General features: G+C 41.4%; 1 protein-coding gene across 12 annotated transcripts in view; it reads right to left on the bottom strand.

The window, feature by feature from the left end:
• The window catches only part of KLF12 (Kruppel like factor 12), a 446,590-nt gene extending 432,950 nt beyond the window's left edge, over positions 1-13,640 (bottom strand). For 3 of the 12 annotated variants that reach the window (XM_036302004.1, XM_036302011.1, XM_036302010.1), the window contains exon 1: positions 12,367-12,590. The gene's annotated coding sequence lies outside the window, so the exon portion shown is untranslated. Of the gene's footprint in view, positions 1-12,366; positions 12,591-12,613; positions 13,121-13,242 lie in introns of those variants that run through there. The other 9 variants (XM_036302007.1, XM_036302009.1, XM_036302001.1 and 6 more) reach the window with 7 other exon arrangements.
• Between the last annotated feature and the right edge of the window lie 252 nt (positions 13,641-13,892).

Genomic DNA, 13,892 nt, shown 5'->3' with positions numbered 1-13,892 from the left:
CTCTGGGAGTCTATTCCACAGGTCCTCAGAGCATAGATATAAATATGCTTATTACAATTTTGGTTTTAGTGGCAAAAACTGGAAAAAAAGTATTACGCATTGATGGTTAAATAGGCTATGAAATAACCATACCTTAGGATATTATGCAACAGTTTTGTTTTGTTTTTTAACGGATTAGAGTTCTAGTATCTGGGTGGAAAGATTTCCCTTAGGCAGTACTGAATGAAAAAACTAAGTTGAAAATAGTTCTAAAAAGTAATCAAATTTTTGTAAGCAGTGATCAAAAAACATTGTATGAATGTGTGTTAATAACACTTATGATATAGAGAAAAATATAAAAGGACACAAAGTAGTTCTGATGCCATGAGTTATAGGGGAATAGACTGATATTGTAGGCTAAAGAAAGAAGGGGAGCCAAGAAAAAAAGTTCACTAAAAAAATAAAGTTTAAAGTCTCCACCCGCATATACCTACTTCTATCAGAGATGTATTTGTGAACACTACCCAATAAGTGAATTACTACAAAACAAAGCTTATTTCCTACAGATTATAAATTGTATCCATTCAAAAAACTAAGGCATAAAAGTACTAATAAATTCACATTTAAATACCATAAGTAGAAGCACCCCTGTAGTTGCTAAATGGGATGCTGCCCCATTCATGAATCGTTCAATTAAGCCAATTGGATCTTCAAAAAAAATTAAAATACAAAATAAACACTATACATACCTAGCTTTGAGTGGGTTGTAAACATTAAAAGAGATTAACGCCTTTAGAATGTATCATACATATTCTAAGTACAATAAATGTGAGATATACATTTTTTGAAAGACTATGAAATAACCATACCTTGTAAACCACCACACACAAAGCAATTTGTAAACTACCACATACTTAAGCAATTTTTTACTAGCCCATACACTTCTCAAGTATTTTAAGCTATTAAAAAAATCATATGCTTACATGGAAAAAGCTTTTCCGGTAAGATTAAAAGTACTCAAAAGAAACTAAAACATAAATCTAAAAATATCTAGGGCATTATTTTTAGGTACATTTAAGGATCTAAATGAAAAAAAATAAACTATTCCAGAACATGCCAGTATGGCCCTGCCTTTGGGCTTAGCTGTGCTGCTTTTTCCCTTATCTGCCTATACTTTAAGCCATGTTTCATTTACCTTTGAACTTCACTCTTTATTCTCAGCACAAGCCCTGGTACATAGTAAGAGATGAACCATCTCCCTTATTTTTCCTCAAAGAATTATGGATGCCTCTAATTGCACAGTCCCTTCAAGGATGATTAGGTTGATATCTCTGGGCCGATATATATGAGTTTTCTTTGTGTTGTTGTTTTTTAGTGTCCTTTTAAAGTGAATTTTGGAAGGAGTTAAAAATTAACCCAATAATAATCAATGACTATCTCATAGGAGATGGATTCTAGATGGTGGTACCTCTTTTGTGCAATGTACTTTCAAAATTCTGGCTTATTAAGACTAAGTGAAAGGAAGAGAGCATTGGAATGAAATGAAAAAAAATTACTTTACTGGAAATCAAAAGTTCTAGTTCTGACTCAGCCACGTTCTAGTTATGTTACCTTCACTTGACTTTAATTTCCTCATCAATAAAATGGTAACATGTCCAAACTACCTTATAGAATTGTCAAGGTGAAAGTAAAAGCACTCTGTAAACCACCACACACTAAAGCAATTTTTTACTAGCCCATACTTCTCAAGTATTCTAAGCTATCTATCTATATACATAAAGACTAAGCGACCGAATGACCAAACAACAGAATGACTGGTCCACTGGCTGCTATGACACACACTGACCACCAGGGGATAGATGCTCAATGCACAGGATTGAGCTCCCTCCTGTCTGGATCAGGCCTGTGGGGATCGGGCCAAAACAGGCTATCTGGCATCCCCCGAGAGGTCCCAGATTGCAGGCGGGCGCAGGTCAGGGCAAGGGACCCACCGTTGCATGAATCTGTGCACCAAGCCTCTAGTTTATAAAGAAAACACAGCTGCTTCAACCTTTAGCCTTGGTATAGTCCCAATATACTAAATAGACAGCTCAGTGTGCAATAATTCCATCAATGCTCTTTATAGACTCATTAAGACTTCATTTCTTTCTTGTCATACAATCTGAAAACAAAATATTTTGTGTTTGCTTAAGTTTCCTGTATTTATATCTAAAGTAAAAAAGCTATAATGTACATTTTAGAGGATTTCAACTCTTTAAATACCTAACCAATTTAATGTACAATTTCTTTCTAAATATCCCTTAAGTAACACCTCTGATAAATTATAATTGACTCTGACTGGTTTTTAAGTTTTTTCTTCTATTGTTCTTCTGCAAAAAAAAAAAAAAAAAAAAATGTATTCCTATATTCAAAAATTTTTTTATCAAGGCTAAAATTCACATCATTTCTAAATATCATCCATCAAATCTCTTTAGCAATATGAAAAAAAGTATTAGATAATAAATATCACATAAAGGGTATTTTTAAAACTTTATTAATCAATCATTATTATTTTTGTTTTGCCCAAATAAACTTTCCTTAAACTCATTATAACACCGAATGCCCTACTGTCCAAGTATATCTCAGGATTTATTTTTGGAAAAGAAGTTTTTTTGATATGGCAAATGACAGAACTTTAACCAAAACACCATAAAGTCATCAGCTCTAGAAGATAACAGAAAAAGAGTTGTGAAGTCACCACAGTTGCCAAAATACCTTTTTCATTTGTTTTCTTCCACTTGCAGTTTTGCTTTGCTTTTCTATAAGAAAAATAAATAAACTATCTCCATGAAAAATTTTTGCCAATACCTGAAGCCTTTGGTCTCTCAGATAGAAGCAATTTTTCCCCATGCATTTTGTTTAAAGGAACTTACAGCACTTGGTCCATTTATCACAAATTATTTCGTATTACAATTTTCTACATAAGTCTTGCCTCCCCTACCTGATTTTCAGCACATTAATGATGATGTCCTACCCATTTTCGTATAAGATTCCAGATACATGGTGGAAGCTAAATAAGTATAGGTCAAATGGATAAGTAGGCATTTCTATGTAGATACGATGTTTTATTACTTTTATTATATGCATCTGACTTTAATAGCTTTATCAAATAGCAAAATGCATATTGGCCAGAAATTACTGGTCTACAATTACCAGTGTGGATCTGTAGCAGTTGCCTTCTAAAAGTTTTTGGTTTAGATCTCATAATTTGTTTTAGTACATAAATTAGCAAAAGAAGAACTGGCTTCTATATGGAAGTAAACATTCCAGTCAATGTATTCTAGTAAATGTAGTATGTCAATATAATCTACAACTTAATGCATGATTTTATTATAGATTATGTTGACACATGACATCTACTAGAAATCCTCTGAACACAGCATTTATATGTATAATACTCTCACTTTTTTTCTCTACTCTATAACAAGACTAAATCTGTAAAGTCTATTTACTCATGGAGGGAAGAGTAACACAAGGGAAGTTCAAAGGCTTTCCAGTGTTTGAATCTCTGCTTTAAACCTAACTGGCTATTGACCATGATGCTATTACTTTGGTGAAAATCAGTTTCCATATCTATACAATAGAAACAAAAATATCATGCATGCATACTCAATAAGTATTCTTTAATACAGAGGTAATCTCTTTATATATACAGTACACTCCTGAAACTTGTTGAAAACTAAATTATGCCAGAAACAAAAGAAAAATTATAAAATCTGCAATTACACACAATCTATTAAATACTGTCATTAAAAATAGATATATAGTATTTTGTATGTTTTGTAATACATTTTTCAGAATTTATCAGCTTAACTCCTTTAAGCATTTTCAGTAGATTCACTATTCAACACACCTAATGATTTCTTTGTCTCAATTATCAGGGCTCAAGATAATAAGCCCTGTTTCTCATAACTAAAAGCAGCACTTTCATTTTCCCTTTTTTCTATTTAGTTTGTTAATGAAAGGCAAAAAGTAACATTTTCAAATAGTTTTTCAAACATGGCAAAATTGCAAGGGGGGTTGAGAAGGATGTCACTTGGCAAATACTGTCACACAATAGCTTAAAAGAAGGCATTCATGAAATGATGTTCGTAAGTCAAAATTCAATGTGTAAACGGTACTTTAAGGGTCTCAACATATAACATTCAAAGTCTCAATTATTTAAAAGTGAACTATACATACCTGTCTACTAAAAGTACATATAAATAAACTAATACATGAAAAGCACAGTGCCTAACTTCTGCATTATAACAGCTGTTCAATGAAGAGTAGCTATTTTATTGTGTTGCTACTATTCATTCTGAATTGCTGCTTTTACTAAAAGAAGCATCAATATATTGGAGTAGACTATTATCATCAAGCACTATGTACCAGGTTCTATGTACTAGATGGTTTCCATACATAACCACAATTTGAATCCTCAAAAAAAATTCTACAATGTTGACATTATTTATTCTTGTTTTTGTTTTTTTATTAACTAACTAGAGGCCCGGTGCACGAAATTCGTTCACGGGGAGGGGGGTATCCCCTCAGCCCAGCCTGCACTCTCTCCAATCCGGGACCCCTTGGGGGATGTCCTACTGCTAGTTTAAGCCCGATCCCGAACATCGGGCCTAAACCGGAGGTTGGACATCCCTCTTACAATCCTGGACCACTGGCTCCTAATCACTCACCTGCCTCCCTGCCTAGTTGCCGCTAACTGTCCCTCCCTGCTGGCCTGGTCGCCCCCCTCACTGCCTCTGCATGCTGGCCTGGTCACCCCCCACGGCCCCCTCTGCCAGCCTGGTTGCCTCTAACTGCCACCACCTGCCAGCCTGGTTGCTCCCAACTGCCCCCTTTGCCAGCCTAATTGCCCCCAACTGCCCCTCCTGCCAGCCTGGTCACCCCCAACTGAACCCTCTCCCACCGACCTGGTCACCTCTAACTGCCCCCCCCCCCACTGGCCTGGTCATCTCTTACTGCCCCCACGCCGGCCTGGTCGCCCCCCCCTGCCCCCCCCCCCCCGGCCTGGTCAACCCTCATGGCCTCCCCACGAGCCTGGTCACCCCAAGCAGCCTGCTCATTCAGTCGTTTGGTCGTCCCTCACTAAGCCCCCTACCGGCCTGGTCCTAGGCAGCCATCTTGTGAGGGTGTCAGGGTCAAATTTGCAAATTACCTCTTTATTATATAGGATCAGGAAACAAGACTTGGGGAATTAACTTGCTCACTCAGGTAACAACTGGTTAGAGGTTTCAAATCCAGCACTAACTCTACTACAAGGTTTCATTTTACAAGAAAATAAATTTCAGAAAAACTGGAGTGAATTATGGAATGGCTAATAGAGTTGAATATATTTCGCTAGAGATAAAAAGACTTAGGTAGGAAATGACCACGATATTGGCACTGAGCTACTGAAAGAATTATCATATGGACTGCATTCCTCAATTTGATCTTTCAATAAGTGTGTTAGCACTATATAATCAGGCAGTATATTAGGCACTGTGTTAGAAGCCAGTAAAGTAACAATGAAGAAGATTCATATCCTGTCTCACGGGACCTATTATTGGGCGGGGACAAGGCAAATCAAGAAGCAATTACAGCAGAAATTCTGCTCTGGTGCCGAAGAATAAACACTGGAGCCCAGCATATTCTTAAAGCAAGCGATGATAAATAAGAGTCACACAAAACGTGATGTTTAACAGTGATTGTTGTAACATGGGCAGGAGTTAGGCAAGGTATATGTGTGACACAAAAAGAATCTAAAATGAATTATATTGATGAGCTAGTTTGAGTGTTGAGGCAGAGTTTGAAAAAATGGGGTTTTTTTTGTTTCTTAACTGGAGAAAATATAGCTTAGGGAGAAATGATGTAAATTAATATCGTTCTTAATTTTCTCAAATTTTTGAGAAATTTGAGAAATGCACATGACAGAAAACTGTGCATACAAATAAAATGTGCTCAATAAGTTTTCAAATACCCATCTGAGATCTCTATCATCTAACTTCCTTTATTGTGCATATGTTTGTATTGCAACAATGTTTGAGTCTAACTAAGGGACCTAAGCCATAAATCAGACATAGCTTAATCAACAGAATCTTGGCTTAACTAGGGATTTGCAGATCAATAAACTATTCTAAATTATAGTACAACAGCACAAATTTAATGCTTCTATTAAAAAATTAAGGGCACTTTTAATTACCTGTTGATAGAAGTTTTAGTTGACTCATTAAAGAAGAAGCCTAGAGGTTTACAACTTCTAAATAATCATTGTTGATTTTTATTTTGAACTTTCTGTAACTGATCATGGGAACTGTATTTACAGTTTTGTTTTGTTTTTCTTTTTGAAAAGCTCAGATACTTCACCTACTTGATAATGTTAATGGCAACTTTTATACCAGCTACAATAGAAACTTCTTAAGAGTGACATTCTCAAGGTCATGGAGCAAATCTCTGGTTAGACAGGAATGGAATTCATGACCTCTGACTGCCAGAAATTTTCTACCCACACTTGGAAATTCCTGCTCCATAAGTGTAATTTATATGCTCACTTTCAGAGGCTGGAAAGTTCAAGTCTTTTAGGGCAGGGGGTAAGGAGTAGGGAGAGAGTAGTTTTTCTGTCCAATCAGTTGCCACACCAGTCCTTCATAGTTTTGCAAAGTAATTTTTACCCACATTATCTCATCTCACCCTTTCCACAGCCCTGTAAACTATACATTTTTCTTCCCATTTCACAGACTCAGGTTAAGAAATTTAACCAAGGTCATTTAGAGTTAGTAAGCAAGAAAGTTCTGACTCAAACTGCTATTTCTGCCACTTAACCCAGTCCTGATTCTAGTATGTATAATATTAGCAAATACCTAATAATTAAATGAATGAAGGTTTTTCTTTACAGTTGTCTATTTCATTTTTTACAATAACCCATCTTTGTTGCTGTTAGGTATTGGTTTGTTTTTGAGAGGGCAGTGTTGCTTCCATATTTTGTAATGAGTTTGCTTGTCAATCTAAAAAAAAAAAAGCAAGAATAGTATTACCAAACATGGAATTTGAAAAAACAAACTTTGGCCCAGAAGGTGTGGCCCAGTGGTTGAGTGTCGACCTAGGAGGTCACAGTTTGATTCCCAGACAAAGCACCTGCCAGGGTTGCTGGCTCAGTCCCCAGTGGGGGCTGTGCAGGAGGCAGCCTATCTATGATTCTCTCTCATCATTGGTGTTTCTGTCCCTCTCTCCCTCTCCCTTCCTCTCTGAAATCAGTAAAAACATACTTAAAAAACAAACTTTGTGTGTTTTCCCCCTTTTTATATAAGTGAGGGGCTTTTTCACTGTAATTCTTGGTCATAATGTATATGGTGTGGAGGATATGTACAAATATAGGTAAAGAATATAAAAACATGCATTAATATTATATATGCACATATATATCTACTTATGTAAAATGGTGAATATATGTATTATTGTGAGAAGTCCCCTCTTATCTACAGTTTTGCTTTCCAAGGTTTCAGTACCCTTAGTCAAAAAAAAAACATTACATGGAACATTCCAGAAATAAACAATTAATGTTTTAAATCATATGCTGTTCTGAGTAGCGTGATGAAATCTCCAGCCATCTAACTCAGTCCTGCCCATGATGTGACATCCCTTTGTGCAACATGTCCACACTGTATATGCTCCCCACCATTAGTCATTTAGTAGCCAGCTAGGTTACCAGATCGACTGTTGTGGTATCAAAGTGCCCGGGTTCAACACGGGTTCAGGTAACCCTTATTGTTGTTGTTAATCCTCCCTTGAGGATATTTTTCATTGATTTTTAGAAAGGGAGGAACGGGAGAGAGAAGGAGAGAGAGAGAGAGAGAGAGCGAGCGAGAGAGTGAAACATCAATGTGAGACACATTGATTGGTTGCCTCCTCCATGAGCCCTGACCAGGGCCAGGGATGGATGCTGCAGTGCAGGTACGTGCCTGTGACAGGGAATTTGAACCCGCTTTGGTGATGATAGTAATTCGGACATGCCAAAGAGAAGCCATAAAGTGTTCCCTTTAAGTGAAAAGATACATATGGATAGTAGAAAAAAATATACAAAGTGTTCCATACAATCCACAGTTTCAGGTATCCACTGGGGTCTTGAAACATATCCCCCACAAATAACCGGGGTAAGCACGGTGAATATAGCACTTGGAGCACAATTCCTGGGAATCTAGGCCAGCAACTAGTAATATGGCAGCTTCTGTAGCCTCTGCCGGGGTAGGAAAACTATCCCAAAGCTCTCCCATTTTCCCCTCTCTCCTTCCCTGCAGCAACACAGCAAGACACAACAGCTTCCTGCTAGTCCATCTGTACCTAAATAGCAATATTGTTTGGACCAGTCCAATCATTATACTAACAAATATTTTAAAATATATGCCATAGAATTAGCAACAAAATAAAAGTGCAACTTTAAGTGAGGGGGAAAGAAGTGGGAGAAGAAAGACCATACCAGGGCAGAATTCTTTGGGTGTATATCCTATAATCCACTGCCAGACCAAAACAAATTTTTATAGAGCAATATGACTACTCAAGTAGCCACTTTTATGACAATAAACACCCAAAACCGAAAAATCCTTTTGTAACATAATTACTGAGAATATACAGGGAAAGTAACCATTTAATCCACAGCATGTGTTCTCCACCACAGAACTGAAACGCTGACATCAGATGGGGTGTGGCTGGCCTAGACCCTGGGAGTGAATTCTGGCCAGCTGAAGTCAGACAGTCCTCTGGGCAGGCTTGGGATCTAGAAACCACCAAGAAGGTCTCAGAGAGCCTAAGGCTGTTGACCTTCTGGGCACAGGGCAAGGCCCATCTGTTTACATGCATTTTGATTTTGGGAGGGGTGATTGTGGTGGATGAGTTAAGGCAGTGGTTACAGGGTGTTGCCAATAATTTAATTTTAATTTTTTTACCCTTACATTTTGTACAAGCTTAAGACGGAAAACTGTGCAAAACTTGTAGACTGAAAAACAAATAAATACGAATTTTAAAATGGAAAATAAACTGACATTAGGCAAGATATAGATATTTCCACTCTACAATTATAAAGTATTTTCAAAATGTAAATGATAGAGGTAAACTACTGAAACCTATTTTAGGATTTATTAACGAAAATGAAAGTTGTTTTCTACAAGAAAAAGTTAACCATGGTGTCCATTCTAAATGAAACTGTTTTGGGATTTTTTAGCTCTTGTTCATTCATTCATTAATATGGAAGCATGAGTGGGGAAACTTATCTTAAAAAAAAAATAACTTTTCAAATGAGTTTGTACCATTTCTAGCTTTGTAGAATAAACTACTTTGCATTAATACATAAATCAACTACATCTAGATTTAAGAATGTGACACTGCAACAATGTTTCTTGCACAATATAAAGAAAACAAACTGTTTGACACCCCATTTTAATGTGATTATTCTAATGTTAATTTGCATAAATACGAAACTCCACACTTACCACTTTGTACAATGGTGAAAATATCCAGGACCTTTGCATATTCACTGTTTAACAATATCACTTCACTGATAAGGTTACTCAATACTAGCTTAACACTGGCTTGAGTTCAAAATGCCCTCATTATAAGCTAGAGGCCTAAGCTTAGAGATACACTTATGTGTCTTTGCAGAGATTAAAAAAAACACACAACACAAAACCACTATATTTAAGACCAAATTACTTCAGTAAGCTTATAACAGCCTGCTTCAAGATATGACATCTAAAACTCACTCTGAGTCTATTAAAGTCCATGTTTACCTTTCACAAGAGGTGGGGAAGTAATCCCTGAGGAGCATATAAATCTTTAAATGGCCAGAACACTATCGCTATTATTACATGCCTGATGCGTGCTCTTGGGAATGACCATCAAGCATCCTCGTTTGCTCTTCCCGGGGCCAGGGAGAGTGAGCACACCAGGGCTTGCAGTCCCTTCCCTGTCTGTACACACATAGGCTGCAGCTGTAGTAAACAACCCCCAGCCAAGAGTTGCTAAGGTCAAGGTCTCAAACGCTATACGAGGACCAGCTTCTCCCAAATGACATTCAGTTGTTGAAAAGGAACTTTGTGGATAAAATAATATTAAGGGCTCATAACCACAACAATTTTCATTCAATAAATAGCCATACAAAGCATTCCAAAACAAAGTTTAGCTGACCGTAGTGTCTTTTAAATATGTATTAATAAATCACTAAAGCACTTCACAAATAGACAGAAACCCCTCGAGAATGTTTTGTTTACCAGACACAGCTCTACTGGTTACACAGTTTTAGCTCATAAATTATGAAAATTTTATGGGAAAATATTCCAAATTGTATTGTACCATACTTATTATGAAATAAGTATATTTCATAATAGTTAGGAATTAGAAAGTAGAACTATAGACCTCTTTCCTAAATACATTACAAATGTCTGCCAATTCTGGTACCCGCAAATTGCTCTCTCTTCCACTCAGAGCAGCTTAATATACTCTAGGTAGTCTTCAGAGAGAGCAGGCTGCAGCGATAAAGAATACCTTATGCAATTGAAATGTTTGCCCTTCAACATCCTATTTCTACTAAGCTTCTACAGTTAAACATTTTCTAGCCTAAAAGTACACCCCTTTATCATAACCAATTCCTATGTATTTTTATTTAAATGTTAAAAAAAAAACAAACATTTGAATGAGGTCTGCAAATAGCACAACCAGGTTTTTTGGAGGGTGGGAGTGTGTGTGTGGGGGGGGGGTCCTGTTTTTATTAAATACCAGTTCCAAAGAGTATTTCTTAGAAGATGGTATACACCCACTCTTCAAGTGACCACTCCTATCCCCATCACAAGCTGCTGCCTGTAAAAAGCCACCAAATTTATTTTAAAGCATTTACTCATCTAAACAACTCTATCCTCCAGTAAGAAAAGGGCATGGAGGCGGCTAGGTGGCTTTGCAGAATGACGTGTATTTGATTGGCAGATGTCTATGAAGCCACTAGATGCACATGCACTAAATGTAAATAGAGCTGCTCATCTCCCCGGTGTTACAGGGAAACTGAGAGAATACTAAAGCTGATTGAAAATAAAATATCTGAGTGCTCCAGGAGAATTCGATTAGCCAGTGGAATTGCTTAAAACAATCCATATAGAGCCATTCTTAAACCATCTGCACAGTTAAATTAGAGAGCTGACAATATTAACCACACAAACTGTTTATCCAGATTACACATTCCGTTGTACTAATACTCTTTAACTCAACACAGTCCGGCTTTTATCAACTGAATTAAGGCTATTACTATTAAAGTATGCAAAAACTGGAAGAGCAGGCTGAAGGGGGTTGGGAAGCTGCGGGGCATATAACAAAGGAATTGGTACTTTTTCCCAAGCATTTGCCTCAAATACACTTCGAAACAGAACTGTTGAGTGCACCCCACCCTTTTCCCCAAAGATAAAAGTTTCCAAAGTTCTAATAGGCAGTTCTCTACCCAACAAAAGCAGGATTGATTCTCCCGGTAGGGGAGCATCTAACAAGAACACCAACTAATGTCGCGGAGGTCAAGTCCGAGTCCTCAGAGCGAGCTTCTAAGGCAAGAAGTGGCTCCTAGGCCGGCTAGCCAGGCTTCCAGGCCAGGGTGGACGTGCAAAGTTGCCCCTTGTCAACTCGGGCCGAGTCCCCCGTAATTGAAAATATCAGCCACGGGGCAGCCCCTGGCTACTTCCATGGATGAGGCACTGTAGCAAGTGACAGTTACACATCATTACGACCAGAGACAATAATGAATGTAGCACCAGGACCACTATTCATGCCAGCAGTGTCATCTCCGCCTTAACCCCTTCCCCTCCACTCTCCAGCGCACACCCAGAGCCCACACAGCCCGGTGCGGCAGCTATTGACCGAACTCGCTCTATTCTTGGGGGCAAACTACTTCCACAAGCACCCCCCCGCCCTCCCCAATTCAGCCCTGGTGTTTTATTTCTCATCTTTGGCAACTGTCAGGCAAACACAGCAATCAACAATTCCACTACGGATAGAAAAACATTTGCTTAATTCACGTTACTTGATAAGTTCTTTTTTTAAAAAGAAAGAAACGTATATATTGGGGGGGGGGGGCTCCTTCTTTCTTCTCCACGAATACGACGGACGTTACTTGCTTTGCAATAGCATCGCCCTCCCTGGGCCCCCTCCCGCTTCCCAACACTTTCCCCCTTTAAGAACACAGACCAACCAAAATGATTTAACTTGAGCAGATGACAGAAGGAAAATAAAACATGTTAAGAGAATACGGTCTGATTTGGGATGGCAAAAAAAAAGAAAAAAAGAAAAAGAAAAGAAAAAAAGAGGAGGGGGTTGTTTATTTTGATAAGAAACGGAATCGGCACAGACCTGAACAGAAGCTGCAGAGCAGGAGAAATTGTTTTCTTTCCCTCACAGAGTCCCCCTCTCTCCCTTTCTCTCTCGCACGCGCGCGCGCGCACTCACACACTCACTCTCGCACACACTCGGCGGCCACCGCGCACACTCACACGCACCCTCGCACACGCACGGGCAGAGCCTCTCAGCTGCTCTCTGCAGTTCTCAGGAAATGAATGGGGGGCAACCCAGGGAACTGTTGTACTTGCAAATGACTTACCCGGATCACATGATGCGCTAAATGTAGGGTGGGCCGGTGGGTGGAGGCAGCCGAGCCGCGAGCCCGGGTCTAGCGTGGGGAGCCTCGCCAGGCCCGCATCGAATTACCCCGGGGCCCTGCCGAGGGGGTTGCAGGACGCCGTGCTCCTCCCTTGCAGCCCGCAGCTCAGGAAACCGGAGAGGTGCTGGGGGGTGGGGTGGGGCGGGGCGGGGTGAGGTTGGGGGGTGAAAACACCAAACCCCCCAAACAAAAGAGCTCTGGGTCCTCCTCCCCAGAAACAAAGCCCCGCCGCTGCGGGCGAGCCCTGGGGTGGGGCCGAGGGCGGGGGCGGCGGCGGGGAGGGGCGCGCTCAGCAGGCGCTAAGTCGCTTTATTGCCATAAAATGGGGCCCCCCGAGCCGCTCCGCCCGAGGATTAGGAGGCGGGCTCTGAGTGTGATGGTTGAAATCCCCTGTGGGAAACTAACCCCTCCCCGTTCGCAGAGGTAGAAGGCAACACCCACTGCCCGGCCCTCGCTCCGCCGCCCGGGCCGCCGGCTGGGGGGTGGGTCCGCGGCGTCTCCACCCCGCCCCACCCCGCCCCACCCTCGCCCCCGCCCCCCGCCGCGGCCTGCGCCCGCTTCCCTTTCACCTGCACCACCTTGCCGCGGCGCCCAAAATAACCCACACATGGCCACCGCGCCCGGGGAGCCCGCGGGGCCTCGCGGGGGGCGGGACCCCGGGATTGCAACTCGCCGGGTGAGGACTCGCTCGGAGCCGCGAGAAAGTCCCCTCTTTTGTGTGAGACCGTGCATGGCAGCAGGAGGAAGAGAATTCGGAGACAAATACAGCGCGGAGCCCGCACGGGCCCCCCTCCCGTGCCCCCCGGGGGGGAGGGGGGAGAGGAGGGGCCGCGGCGCCCGCGCTCTCCCCGCGGCTCACCCGCCAGCGAACTTGGAAAGGTGTGGGCGGAGCTGGCTGGGCGGCCGCGGAGGCTGCGGGGCTGGCGGCGCCCTCGCTCGCGGGGACCGCCCCCGGGCGCCGGGCATCGCCCGGGCCGGGCAACAATGAGGTCGGGTGGGGGGTGCGGGGCCGGCCGGTGCCCTCCCCGCGGGAGTGCGCGGGAGGGTGGGGCGGGCGGGCGGGGCGCTGGGCGGGTAACGCGGGGGAATCATTGTTTGGGTCCCGGAGCTACACACGTTGCGGGCGAGGCGGGGGCGTCCTCCCTCCCCGCTCTTCACCTTGGAGGGATGGAAGGGGGCGAGGCCGAGACGCTGGCTTCGCTTTGGAGCCCCCGGAGTC

The sequence above is a fragment of the Myotis myotis genome, unplaced genomic scaffold (genome assembly GCF_014108235.1).
Source record: "Myotis myotis isolate mMyoMyo1 unplaced genomic scaffold, mMyoMyo1.p scaffold_m19_p_3, whole genome shotgun sequence".
NCBI lineage: Eukaryota > Metazoa > Chordata > Mammalia > Chiroptera > Vespertilionidae > Myotis > Myotis myotis.
Note: the sequence above shows the minus strand (reverse complement) of the source record. Positions and strands in the feature narration are given on the sequence as shown.